This window comes from Pseudorca crassidens, chromosome 11 (assembly GCF_039906515.1).
Source record: "Pseudorca crassidens isolate mPseCra1 chromosome 11, mPseCra1.hap1, whole genome shotgun sequence".
Classification (NCBI taxonomy): Eukaryota; Metazoa; Chordata; class Mammalia; order Artiodactyla; family Delphinidae; genus Pseudorca; species Pseudorca crassidens.
Genome location: NC_090306.1, coordinates 102,608,067 through 102,622,261, shown reverse-complemented (window position 1 = coordinate 102,622,261; position 14,195 = coordinate 102,608,067). Strand labels below are relative to the sequence as shown.

The following is a 14,195-nucleotide window of genomic DNA, read 5'->3' as shown; positions in this document are numbered from 1 at the left end:
CACTCTTCAATAAAATCCATAGACTGGAATATAGAAAAATGATTATAGTTCCTTAAGGTTTTCCTCATATTCAGGCAGTATTACTCAAATAATAATAACTTTCTAATAATATGCTAATACAATCGTAGAACAGAAAAACTGTGATCCTTTCAACAAGCAGGAGGGCATAGATCACTAAGCAGAGGGAAAGCTTTGTTCATTCAACAGATATTCTTAGGTGCCTCCTGTGATAGCCAGTTTGGGTATCCCCGCCCTCGTGGGGCTGCTATTCTAGGCGAAACAGATGAGAAACAGACCGGTAAAGCTTACACTACGTGAGATGGAGAGAGGGTCGGGGAGAGGCTGCCATTATAACTAAGGCACAGTTATGGTACCCTTCCCTCCTGTAGCAGGGACACGGAGCTGGGGGAGTCCCATGGGGCCCCACTACCCCCTGGCTCTCTAGCCCCTCCAGTCACTTGTGTTTTCCCCTTGGCACCAGCCTGATGGAGGGAAAGAAAGGGGCTACCACGGTGCTGTGATTCATACATGTCTGTCCCCTAAGCCTTCCACCGCCCTGTGTGAGGTCCCCAGGACCAGCCCTACCTAAGCTGCCTAACGCACCAGGCACCTCTGATCATGACTCCTTATCTTTGATGCTATAGATTCGTCCCTAATTGACAGAGCTAGGCTCTGAACAGGTCACCCGCCTTCGAATATGAACAGAACATGTTTAGTGGGGTCTCAAGTCTCCGAAACTCCTTGAGCGGGTGTTAGCTGCCTGTAGACTGTGAGTTCCATGAGGGCACGACCATGGAATGGTGGCAGTTCATGGCCCCAAAGATGTCCATGCTCCGATCCTGGAGCCTATGGCTATGTCACCATGCATGGCAGAAGGGGCTCTGCAGATGTGACCGAGGGTACCATCACGGGTTCACTTGTGTCCCCCAAAAAGGTATGTCCACATCCTAACCTCCAGTACTTCAGAATGTGACCTTACTGGAAATAGGGCTCTTTGCGGATATAGTTATGATGAGGTTATACCGGAGTGGAGTGGGTCCTTAATCCAGTATGACTGGTGTCCTTATAAAAAGTGGAAATTTGGACACACACACACACAGCGAGAATGCCATGTGATGACAGGTGGAGACTGGAGTGATGCTTCCACAAGCCAAAGAATGCCAAGGGTTGATGGGCACCACGAGAACTAAAGAGGAGGCGAGGAAGGAGTCTACGCAGAGTCTCAGAGAGGGCGGCCCTGCCGACACCTTGAGTTCAGACTTCCGGCCCCGAGGACCGCACAACAATACACTTCTGTCCTTTAGAGCCACCCAGATCGTGCTCTGTGACGGCAGCCACAGGGGGCTGACACAGGCGCAGGCCTGAGAGGGGACAGTGGCCTGGATTATCCAGGTGGGCCCAATCCAATCGCCTGGCCCCTTAAAAGCAGAGCATTTTCTCCGGCTGAAAGGAGGCAGAAGGGGAGGTCCTAGAGATTCAGAGCATGAGAAGGACTTGAGCCACGTTGCAGGCTTTGACGACCGAGGGGCCACACGCCGAGAAACGTGGGCGCCTCTTGCTGACGACCAGCAAGAAAGTGGGCCATAGACGTTTTTCAAAACGCACAGAATTGTCCATCCAGAAAGGATGGATTTTACTGCATTACATTACACCTCAGTAAACTTGACTTTTAGAAGACCCCAAACCCATCTCCACTGCCTGGTTTTTAGGGAGCCTGATACAAAGAGGCGAGTCTGCTGTTAAAAAGGCGACCCAGCGCATCGTCACATCCGTGGAGCAGGGCAGCCAGAGGGATTTCTCTGGCACCTCCCAAAGCCAGCCCCGCTCCCGCCTGACGTTCCTGGGCTCCTAACCTCCCGGGCAGGATAGGGCTGCCTCTCTCCCCACCTTCCCAGCCACAAAGCAAGAAGCCAGAAGCCCTGGAGGCACAGGCTTCACCCATCTATTATCCTAGGAAAGGGGCTTGCGTGTGTCTGAGGGCTAATTCGCCTCATTCATGACTACGAAACCAAACGATGTCAAGCTAACGGCGCGCACGATCCCTCGATCCCTCGTGTCCCTGCTCCTTTCAGGAAGCGATTATCACGCTTCTGTGATGAAGACAGAATCGCTGCTCACAGGGCTTATCTGCTTTTCATGCCGGAAACATCAGCGACAAAGAGAAGGCAGACGCCGCAACTAAATGTGTGGTGTTTTCTGAAAATAGGTCATTAGCTGAGAGTTAATATGCATCTAAGGTTTAAATCCTGCTGACCTACGTGGTTCAAAAGGGTTTCACTCGAGCACGTCATGATACGTGAAATGAGAAGATAATCGACGGGGGAACTGAGATGGGCTCTACAGCTGCTTGGAGCACTTCTATTCGCTCTTCTCCTTTCTCCCAACTTAGTTCCTTTGGTTGAAAGGAAATTTTAAGGACAAATATTTCTTGAGCCGCACGTGCAGATCACGGTTAGAACACCACTGCTCCCCTGGCCGCCGAGAGGCTCAGGGAAGGGCAGCCTCACCCATCAGGCCTTCTAGTGGTTCTCACCACGCGGCACCGTGTTGCTTGGGTACCTGCCTCTCCTCTGAACCTAGGAGTCCTGCTTGTCATGTAATGCAGTGCTTCCTGATGGCAGGGGATGGTGCCTGCCGTTTTCCACTGCTGTCCCCAGCTCTTGGAACACTGCCTGGCACATAGCAGGAGCTCAGGAAAGGTGTGCTGAAGAAATGAATGAGCTCTGGAATGAATGACTGAAGTGCTCAATAAACAGTTGCTGAGGTGAAGGTAGAATATGTCCAGTCAGAGAGATTCAAAATGCTACAGGGTGGACTTCCCTGGTGGCGCAGTGGTTAAGAATCTACCTGCCAGTGCAGGGGACACGGGTTCGAGCCCTGGTCTGGGAAGATCCCACATGCCGCGGAGCTGCTAAGCCCGTGCGCCACAACTACTGAGCCTGCGCTCTAGAGCCCGCGAGCCACAACTACTGAGCCCGCGTGCCACAACTACTGAAGCCCGCGCGCCTAGAGCCCATGCTCCGCAACAAGAGAAGCTACCGCAGTGAGAAGCCCATGCACTGCAATGAAGAGTAGCCCCCGTTCACCGCAACTAGAGAGAGCCCGCACGCAACAAAGACACAACGCAGCCAAAAATAAATAAACTTATTAAAAAAAATGCTATAGGGTGTCTGAGTGACAAAATTCCTGCCTCTCATTCGGGGGGAATCAAGGAAGGCTTCATGAAGGAGGTGGCATTTGATTAAGCCTGGAAGGAATCTCAAACGTAGGGTAGCCTGACCGGAGCTGCATGTTCACCCAGCCGGTCCTGCAGCACCTGCTGGCAGTACATCCTGGGCGGTGGAGAGCGGGGCAGCTGTGGCTTCCTGCCCCCTGGGGTCTGTGACTCATTGGGGAGAACGACTTTCACCAAGAGGCCATGCAGATGAACATGTAATGGGCAAGCTTACAGGAAAAGCGCCAGGCGTTGCATCTGAGAGACCTGACTGGGCAGGCAGTTCTGGAAGGTTTCCCTAAGAAAGTTTTCAGCTGAGATCTCCAGGGTAGGGGGTAGAGATAAGGGGGTGAGGTGGGGATGAGGGGTAGGGTGAGGGAACGTCCCAGGCACAAACGAGGATCTGGCCATGGAGGAAGAACACTGGCCCCGAGAGTCAGGGCCCTGCCCTCCCAGTCACCATGGGAGCTGATAAATGAGGAAGGATGAGTCCATGTATGGCTGGACAGTAAACAACAAGCAAGGAAACAATGACACCGTTAACAGCAAGGTCCTACTGCATAGCACAGGGAGCTACGTTCAGTATCCCGGGATAAACCATAATGGAGAAGAATAGGAAAAAGAATATATATACAAAACAATCACTTTGCCGTACAGCAGAAATTGACACGACATTGTAAATCAACTGTACTTGAATAAACTAAAACAAATTTTTTTAAAGCGGCCTTGGGAATTCCCTGGCGGTCCAGTGGTTAGGACTCCGCACTTTCACTGCCAAGGGCCCGGGGTGGATCCCTGGGTGGGGAGCTAAGATCCCACAAGCTGTGCGGCATGGCCAAAAGAAATAAAAAATGAAAAAGTAAAAAGCCTTCTCACTCTGCACCAGGCAACTGTCTCCCACACAAAGCATCAGTACTTGCCCCATTTGTAGACAAGGAAACTGAGGTGCGCGCGGATGCATGGTCCGTCTGTGGCCGAGAGCTGCTAAGTGGGTCAGGACCCTGCACCTGTCCTGCCCTCCTGGAGGCCACTTATCGGATGGGGAGGAAAACTCAGTGGGGCTCAGAACCGGACAGTCTGAGTTTGAGTCTCCGGGAGGGTTGGGTGATGTCAGGAAGGCTGGTGGACGTGGGGCCCGGGGTCATGACAGCAATGACAAAGTACAACTTCGGTGAACTTCCATTGCCCTGGTTCATTGTAACTTCACATCTACAAATACGAAGACGGCAGCTGGATGGAGGTGTTGATACCTTCGGTTGGAATTTCATCTTTTCATCTCTTGAAAGTCATTCCTTTTCTAAATTTTATTTACTACCTCTTGCCTTTCAGAGGTCTCATTCTCAAAGAGACCGTACCAGACCTGATATCAGAATTGGGCATGAATCTTTCTGAAACACCTTCCAGAAAATGATTTATCTGACGAAGAAAGGCCTGCGTTTGAATTCATTCGTTCCAGAGTTACTGAGCCCGTCCAAGGTTTTGTGTCCTTCCATCAGTCTGTGAATCAGCCATGGATTTATTTGCTTTCTTGGCGATGGGTTTTCCTTCTAGAATCTTCTTTCTCTTGAGGCTTGTGCCCCTATTAGTGTTAAAGATTATTGGCCGTCCTTGAATGTGGTTAGATACTCACTTTCACTTAGGCTTCTGACCTAGACACGAAAAGCTAACTCTGTTAGACTCATCTAAGTGAAGAGAAAATAGCAGGAAAACAGTCGATAAGTTTTGGTTTCCAGAGTGAAAGACCCTATTTTCTCTCCTTATATTGATAACCCGCTAGATACTCTTCTTTTAAAATTTATTTTATTGAAGTATTGATTGACAACGTTGTGTCCTGCTAGGTACCGATATTCACACACAAAGCCGGGACTTGGAAAGAATTGCTCCTCTCTTCACTGAACGCTTCCCACTTAACCCTTCCTCCTGTCGCCAGTCGCTGTCACCCTCGGCCAGGATGGGAACCCTCCGCTTTCGGTTCAACACACCAGCGCTGGATCGGGGCTTCCTGCCCCGGTGCTGGCGGGCGGTTACAATCTCTGGTTTCCAGGCTGCTCGGGTGGAGGGTGGGTCGCGCTCCCACCACCACTAGGATCCCTCAATCTACGTCCATCCTCCCTCTCCCCCGCCCGAGTGCGGGCAAGCACCCTGACCTTTCCTCCCTCCCCAGGTCCAGGACCTCCTGTCTCTGGCTCAGACACCAACATTTCCACCCTCACAATCTTCCGTCATCTTGTTCCACACATCCTTTTCGCCCTGTTTGTGCTGGTCTTTTCTCTCAAGCATCAGCCCTCACTGCGTGCCAACATTCTCAAGCCTTTCTCTTCACGACTCTTCTCTTTCTCGAAGTCTTCTCTTTAGGAGATCGCTCCCCGTCAAGCTCCCGCCGTGAGTATTTTTGCACAATTGAATTTTGTGGGTTTTTTTTTTTTTTAACTACTCATCTCTCTCAGGACCCCGCACTGAACGTAATGGATGAGGTTTATTTTTATGATTTGAGAACTACAGCAATAGAATGACTTCCTTTCTGGAAAGGGCTCTCGACAAGTGAGCTTTTCTAAGAAAGGCAAGAAGGAAGGTCATTTTCTGAACCTCCATGTGCTTGGGACTGCTTGCTGTGAACCACCGGGAGGGCTCTGCAAAGATGGGGCAGGAGTCCCCCTTGCCTAGAGCTGGTGACAGATTCTGCAACGGGTTTCAAAGTGGGCAAAAAAGGTGATTGTAATCACCAAGCAAAATACTCCCTCCACGAACCCTAAAATCCAAGGATGCCGTAAACACATCAAACACTACCCTTTTGTTTGTGTTATAAATAACTTCCACACACCAAGACATGCTTCTATTGAAAGGAAATTTCAAATTTCTCGGAACAATTTTCCTTTTACACATCAGTCCTGTTAATCCCATCCCCAACACACAGTTAGAAAACCAGAAATAAAGTGAGTGGACAGTGAATAAATAAGACACTAACCCACTTATCAAGCTGTCCCACAAAATGGGACTACTGCCTAGAATGGATCAAATTCATTCGTAAGCCTAGACAGAGGGGAAAAGACTCTTCATGCTGGCAGCCTAATAGATGTCAACTTGTGCAAGAAGGAACACTGCCTGAAAATGCTTCTAAAAATTCTTCAGGTAAAAAAAAATCCCGGGCTTCCCTGGTGGCGCAGTGGTTGAGAGTCCGCCTGCCGATGCAGGGGACACGGGTTCGTGCCCCAGTCTGAAAAGATCCCACATGCCGTGGAGCGGCTGGGCCCGTGAGCCATGGCCGCTGAGCCTGCGTGTCCGGAGCCTGTGCTCCGCAACGGGAGAGGCCACATCAGTGAGAGGCCCGTGTACCGCAAAAAAAAAAAAAAAAAAAAAAAAAATCCCATCTAACAGCTAGGTAATAGAAGAAAACTTGATTTCAGATCAAGATTTGATTGTCGCTTGATTCTGCAATCCTGTATTTTACAAGCCTTATTGCTTCATTGTAAATATGTACTTAAATACACGTCAGGCTAACCATTTCTTAGACTGTTTCTGAAAGGGAGGGAGGCAGCCACATGCCAACTTCTAAATAACTGAATCTCTTTTACTAGAACGTGGCGATTTGTCACCTCAGTGTGGTTATCACATAACCACAGACTTGTTCAGTTACACATGGCTGCAGGGAGCTTGGTGCCTCACTCACTCTTAAAAGTGGTCGGGGCGGGTGGGGGAAAGAACTACAGTACACTGTTTACTTAACCGTATTACCATTTCCAGTCTTTCATGTAAGCTTCAGAAGCTTTGAGGCAATGCATTCTGCCTTTGCTTTCCTAACTCTTCCTATTCAGGTGATCCTTTTTCAAAGGTGTACCTGTGACCTCTGAGTTAAAAGTGGAAAAGCAAGCGGATCGGAACAGAAACAGCCACTCCTCTTTCTCTGCAAACCTCTTTAAATAGAGCAAAATAAAAGCAGTCGGATGGGAGCTATATGCAATATCCTGTGATAAACCATGATGGAAAAGAACATGAAAAAGAATATATACGCGTATAACTGAGTCACTTTTCTGTACAGCAGAAATTAGCATGACATTGTAAATCAACTATACTTCAATAACATTTTTTAAAAATTAAAAAAAATTAAAAGCAGTCGGATGAGTGCTGTGTCTGGAACACAGAAGACTTAAACCTCTCCAATGCTTTCACTAACTTCTCCTGTGCCTATCTTATCTCCACAACTGGAGGGCCAGCAGGACCCTTGCCCCGTTAAATAGAAACACTTCCCAACTCCCAAATGTTTAAACACACTTCTTTCCTTCTGAGTCAGTTGTTTGGAATTAGAATCCATGATCTTGCAGAAAGAAAGAGCATTTGATTTAATTAGATGCTCAGGCCATCTCATAAAAAGTCTATTTAATGTTTAACATACCCCAAATCTACTGATAATTATAAACAGAATAATTTGAACTGCAGCTGCCACCTTTATAACACCTATGCCATGGGAGCGACGTGTGGGAGTCCAGCATGGCGCGCAGGAACACACCGGTCTAGTGCTGATGGAAGGATGGGCTCTCGCCATCCGAGGTTCGAGGGAAACTGCAAAATGCCAAGGGGAAACCCTCTTGCGGTGGGCAGGCCCCCTGCTATACTTCTAAGTCCCCCCCAGCCAGCTCCCACCCATACCTGAGTACTGTAAAAAGAAAAAAAATCGATAAATTCTTGTTGAATTAAATTCTGTTCATCTGTTCATCTCTTATTCGCTCAATGAACATTCAGAGTCCTCCCTCAGCATCCTCAGGGGACTGGTTCCAGGGCCCCCTGGGGATACCAAAATCTGTAGAGGCTCAAGTCCTTTATATAAAAAGGTGAGTGTTTGCACATAACCTACGCACAACCTTTGTATACTTTAAATCATCTCTAGATTACTTACGATACTAATACAACATACATGCAATGTAAATAGTTGCGAATACAATGTAAATGCTAGGTAAATACTTATGGCACGTGGCAAATTCAAGTTTCGTTTTCTGGAACTTTCTGGAATTTTTTTTCTCGCATATTTTCAATCCATGGTTGGTTGAACTGGTGGATACAGAACCTGCAGATGTGGAGGGCCTACTCAGTATACAGGACCAGCTGGGCAGAACTGACTAACACATACTCCGTTCTCATCAAGGTGGACTCAGCGGGGAAAGTGAGGTAGGGCAGCACCCAGAAGCAGCCCTGGTGGGGGAAGATTTCACCCAGCCTGCATCTCCGCAGACCCTCCAAGGATGAGGAACAGTTGTTTTCATGGTCTAGGGATACGGGAGTCAGGACAAATGCAAAATATACCACCATCAAAACCTGAGGGCAGGGACTTCCCAGGTGGCGCAGTGGTTAAGAACCTGCCTGCCAATGCAGGGGACATGGGTTCGAGCCCTTGTCCGGGAAGATCCCACATGCCGCAGAGCAACTAAGCCCGTGCGCCACAACTACTGAGCCTGCGCTCTAGAGCCCGCGTGCCACAACTACTAAGCCCGAGTGCCTAGAGCCCGTGCTCTACAACAAGAGAAGCCACCGCAATGAGAAGCCCGCACACCGCAATGAAGAATAGCCCCCACTCGCCACAACTAGAGAAAGCCCGTGCGCAGCAACGAAGACCCAGCTCAGCCATAAATAAATAAATAAGTAAATAAATAAGTAAATAAATAAATAAATAAACCTGAGGGCATATCCATGTGCAGAGAAAACAAAACCCACTCAGGACAGTTTTGTTCTTACTGGTGTAGGACTCTCGATTACCTACTCAAAAATGAAAAGAAGTGTATATTTGGGGTGGGGGATGTGCTTCGTTCCAAAAGCCTTTGAAAAATCACCAAACGGTCAGAGCAAAAGTGACAGTTACCAAATCCGGCTCAGGGAGAGGCAGGCAGTACAAGGTGTGCTTCTTTAAGACGCTGCCTGGGCTAAGTATGCCTTTTTACTTGCTACAAAGAGTCTTCACATAAGCCAACACTTTGGTTTTTTTAAATTTATTTATTTTTGGCTATGTTGGGTCTTCGTTTCTGTGCGAGGGCTTTCTCTAGTTGTGGCAAGCGGGGGCCACTCTTCATCACGGTGCGCGGGCCTCTCAGTATCACGGCCTCTCTTGTTGCGGAGCACAGGCTCCAGACGCGCAGGCTCAGTAGTTGTGGCTCACGGGCCTAGTTGCTCTGCGGCATGTGGGATCTTCCCGGACCGGGGCACGAACCTGTGTCCCCTGCATTGGCAGGCAGACTCTCAACCACTGTGCCACCAGGGAAGCCCAAGCCACCACTTTGGAGACTCCCAACCCTTCAAAGAGGTGGAAAGGAGAGGAACTCCGTTTTGTGATGAGAAAACAGCATTTAGAGAGGTGAACAGAGATCCCCAGGCCCGGCAGCCTGCCTCGAAGGGATGAGAATCAAACCTGGGGATGACCTAACACCTCTTCCATTATGTCAAGCTGCATCCCTGATGCAAACCAAAATCCTCAAGTACTTTTTCTGGTACTATATGCCGACCTCAAAACAAATGCAGCTCAACTACCAAAATAACTAATAATAGGTCTGACTTAGTAAGGAGTAATCGCTTCACCTTTTGAAGTGCATAAACCCTTCCACAATATTGCTACAACGAGATACTAATTAAATACTCTAGAAGCAAAGAATGAACACACCTCCAAACAACAAGCAAACCAGACTAGGTGATGTCTGTTACCCACAGTACATACACATCACTGCACGCAAGTGACAGAAATACTTGGAAGAAGAAACAAGTTCTTTTAAATCAGGTCCACTGGGACATCTAGGGCTTTTCCTGTTTGGTTCTTACCTTAAACCTGTCTTCACACCAAGTTGGAAATTAAAATCCTTTGCCTAATTTTCCCTAACCACATGGGCTTAGACGTGAGCTAGCTGGTTCTATGTAATTACGAAGGCAGAAGTAACAGACACAGCAAATGTCTATCCTACAAACAGAAGCTATGGCTTTATTTGAAGTGTCTATGAAGCCTATACCAAGCCACCAAAACCAGAAATAAAAACAGAGGCCCTTAAATTCCCAAAAAGCCACATCCTCTAACTGCGATGCAACAAAATTAGTACAAACGTTCACCCCAAACACCGGCCACTTGGAAGTTAAGACACTCATCCTATTTGCCATTAAGAATACATCCGGGGGGGCTTCCCTGGTGGCACAGTAGTTGAGAGTCCGCCTGCCGATGCAGGGGACACGGGTTCCAGCCCTGGTCTGGGAAGATCCCACATGCCGCGAAGCTACTAAGCCCGTGCATCACAACTACTGAGCCTGCACTCTAGAGCCCGCGAGCCACAACTACTGAGCCTGCGTGCCACAACTACTGAAGCCCGCGCGCCTAGAGCCCGTGCTCCCAACAAGAGAAGCCACTGCAATGAGAAGCCAGTGCACAGCAACGAAGAGTAGCCCCCGCTCACCGCAACTAGAGAAAAGCCCGCGTGCGCGGCAATAAAGACGCAACTCAGCCATAAATAATTAATAAATGAAATAAATTTAAAAAATAAATAAAAACTATTAAAAAAAGAATATATCCATTCACACACAGACTGAGAGAGGAAAGAGAGAAACGTGGCATGTTTAAAATCTGTTTACAGTAAGCAAAGAAACATTTTAATAAAAGTTTGTTTTTTTTTTTTTTTGCGGTACATGGGCCTCTCACTGCTGTGGCCTCTCCTGTTGAGGAGCACAGGCTCAGCGGCCATGGCTCACGGGCCCAGCCACTCCGCGGCATGTGGGATCTTCCCAGACCGGGACATGAACCCGTGTTCCCTGCATCGGCAGGCAGACTCTCAACCACTGCGCCACCAGGGAAGCCCTAATAAAAGTTTTTTAAAGAAGATTACTTAAAGAATCCTTATTATAAAAACACAGGTGCCCACAGAACAACACACAAGGAAAAGACCCCTGGTTACCAACCCCTAAACCACGAGGTGCTGCGGCAAAAACAGTCTCCCTTTCTGCGCCCCAGTTTCATCCACTTTCAGCTCCCTTCTTATATTCTGGTGTAAGAGTCAGCTTCATGAGCAGATCCCCAGTTGCCTTTCTCAATACTGAGCAGCTGAAAATTCAGTAAACATTCACAGACTAAAAGAATTTTAAAATATACATATGTTAAAGGATTGGCCTAATAATTATTGTATCCAAACACAATGAAATATGATATAGACATTTAAAATGATAAAACTGCAATAAAGTGCAAACACATTTATTCACATGAGAAGACTTTTCATAACCTAATGGTTAATAAAACAGATTACAAACTAGTTTATATAGAAGAAACACCTTTTTCCTCTCCTCTCTCTCTCATTCTCTCTCCTGCATACACATACTACGCTTAAAAATCTGTGTACAGGGGCTTCCCTGGTGGCGCAGTGGTTAAGAGTCCGCCTGCCAATGCAGCGGACACGGGTTTGAGACCTGGTCCCGGAAGATCCCACATGCCGCGGAGCGACTAAGCCCGTGCGCCACAACTACTGAAGCCTGCGCACCTAGAGCCCGCAAGCCACAACTACTGAAGCCCGCGCGCCTAGGGCCCGTGCTCCGCAACAAGAGAAGCCACCGCAATGAGAAGCCCGCACACCGCAACGAAGAGTAGCCCCCGCTCGCCGCAACGAAGACCCAATGCAGCCCCTCCCCAAAAAATCTGTGGACAAACCTGAGCTCGTAACAAGAATTATTTTATGATTTTATGGAATAACTTTTAAACGTTCAAGACGTGAGAAGAGGGAAAACATTTTTTCTATGGTCAATTGATTTTCTATTGCTTCAGAGTTGTATAGAAGTTTGTCAAGCTCACTGTCTGGCCCCTCACACACAGTGACCACTCAATCTGTACCATAGGCCCACTGCTCCAGGGTATCACTGTCCTGGCTGGTGGCAGTTCTAGACCTGGCCAACTAGCTCAGCAAGCCATCTGCTTGATTTTCAGACTGGAATTAAAACAGCTAAGAGAAGGCATGGTGCTCTTTACTTGTCAGCATCTGTCACTTAAGTGTCTGTTAAGTGAAAACATTTCTCACAGTTTTATTACCTAGTTTTAAATGACGTGGAACCTGCCTGCCATAAAGAAAGGAAGTTCCCAGTAAAACTGACAGAATAAAGTTTTCAGAACTTAAAAGGGAATCTATCCACATTCATCTTACTTTCAAAGAAATGAAAATAGATCTAACCCGTTGCATCACAAGGTAATAATTAACCCCCAAATTGCTAGTCTGTAGGGCAATGGAAGTAAGGACTTAACTATTTCAGTCTGGAAAAATAAGTAAATCAAACCTTCTATTTACCTGTGATGACAACGTCTTGGTTCTGGACTTGTCTGGCCACAAACTGTTACTTCACAGCAGAGGCAGGGCCTTTCACAGCAGCCTTGGCAGTAAGAAGGTAAAGGACGAAAATGATTACAACGATATGTCCTCTGGATTCTCCCCAACTCTCCACCACCTTGAAAGAGGAAAGTCACCGTGACCCTGCGTCTTCAATGGCTACGGTGTGGCAGGGTCGTCCCCAGGAAAACCCTGCCCCCCCTCCCGGGCCACGCACCCCTTCCCAAGCAGCCCTGGGGGAGGAGGGGCTCCCTGGTTTGGGGAGGGGTGGCTGGGATGGGGGTAGGCATGCAGCCCCGAACGTCCCAGAGCGCCCCGCGAAATCCAAGGCATTATACAACCGTGGACTTTTCTTAGAAAGAACCTTGACATTCGGGGCACGGCTCCAGGCTTTAAACTTAAAAAGGCGAGGAAAGCACGGGCGCGCAGTTGTTCCCTGTTAGTCTGGGGAGGCCGTGAGGGCAGAACCGACCCTCCGGACTTCCGCCAACACAGCCATGCGTGGCCGGGGACTAGGGGAGACCCGGGCTCGGAAGCCCCGCGCCAGACCCGCGGGCCCCGGGATCGGGAGAACGTCCCGCGGCGGAGACTGCCCTGGGCTCGCCCGGCCCGTCCCGTCTGCATCGCCCGACTGCGCCAGGCGCAAAGTGGGGCAGTTCCTCAAAGGTGGACTAAGCCGCGTGTGTCTCTCCCGTTGGACCTCGGCCGCCAGCCGCACGAGGGTCAGTCTGCCGGGACCGCCGGCTACCTGGCCTAGGGGATCCCCGGCGTTCTCGGGAAACGCCCCCAGTCGGTGACGCCCAAGCTCGACCACGCAGAAAGAAGGGCGCGCCTGATGCCCCCGCCTGGTGGGCCTTCTCTCCGGGGGGACAACCTGAGGACCCAGTGTCTCTGAGGTCCCGGGCCTCGACCTCTGCCCAGGTCCCAGCCCCACCGACAGCTGTGAACGCCGAGGCTCCCGGCAGGCCACGGGCGCGTGGAGGGAGGCCGAGCAAGGGGCGGCCCCCAGGGCCCCGGGATCCCCCGCACGAGCCCGAGGCAAGCGCCCTCGCCCCGCGCCCCGGGCCCCGCGCATGCGCCGCCCAGCCCCTCCCAGTCCGCCGCCGCTCTGGGTCTTGAGGTGGGGGGAGCCCGGCCCCCGAGCCCCCGCGCGCTCCCGCCCGCCGCCTGGCACCTGGGGCCGCGGTCCTCCGCCTGCCGGTCCGCCGCCTGCCGGTCCGCGGGGCGAGCGCTCCGAGGGAGGCGGCGCCGGGCAGGGCGCTAGCGGCCGCCTCCGCCCCCGCCGCTCGCTGCCCCTGCCGTGGGGCCGTCGCGTCCCCGGCCCATGCCCGGCGCCGCCTCCCCGCAACCGTGCCAGCCGCGCCCCCGCGGCACGCGCCGCCCCTCAGTCCCCCGCCCCAGCCGGGCCGCTGGGGCGGCTCGCGCGGGTGGCCCGCCGGGAAGCCCCGCCCCGCGCTGGACACAGCCCCCGGACGGCGGCGCCCGATTGGATGCCCGCGGGGACGGGGGTGGGGCCGCTCTCGGGGGCTCCCACCGCCGGCCCCACTGCTGCAGCACCTGGGGGAAACTGAGGCCGGGGAGGCGGAGGGACCGCCAAGGTCACCGGGCGGGTGGACCCAGCGCCGCGATGGCACACCGCGTGCGGCTGGGGATAGGCGAGC

General features: G+C 50.7%; 1 protein-coding gene across 4 annotated transcripts in view; it reads right to left on the bottom strand.

Annotated features, from left to right (window-relative positions):
- The window catches only part of PPARA (peroxisome proliferator activated receptor alpha), a 77,058-nt gene extending 63,229 nt beyond the window's left edge, over positions 1–13,829 (bottom strand). Inside the window, exons 1-2 of one of the 4 annotated variants that reach the window (XM_067698386.1) lie at positions 13,709–13,829; positions 12,496–12,577 (exon numbers count right to left, since the gene is read on the bottom strand). The gene's annotated coding sequence lies outside the window, so the exon portion shown is untranslated. Of the gene's footprint in view, positions 1–12,495; positions 12,653–13,282; positions 13,586–13,708 lie in introns of those variants that run through there. The other 3 variants (XM_067698384.1, XM_067698385.1, XM_067698387.1) reach the window with 3 other exon arrangements.
- Positions 13,830–14,195: the final 366 nt, after the last annotated feature.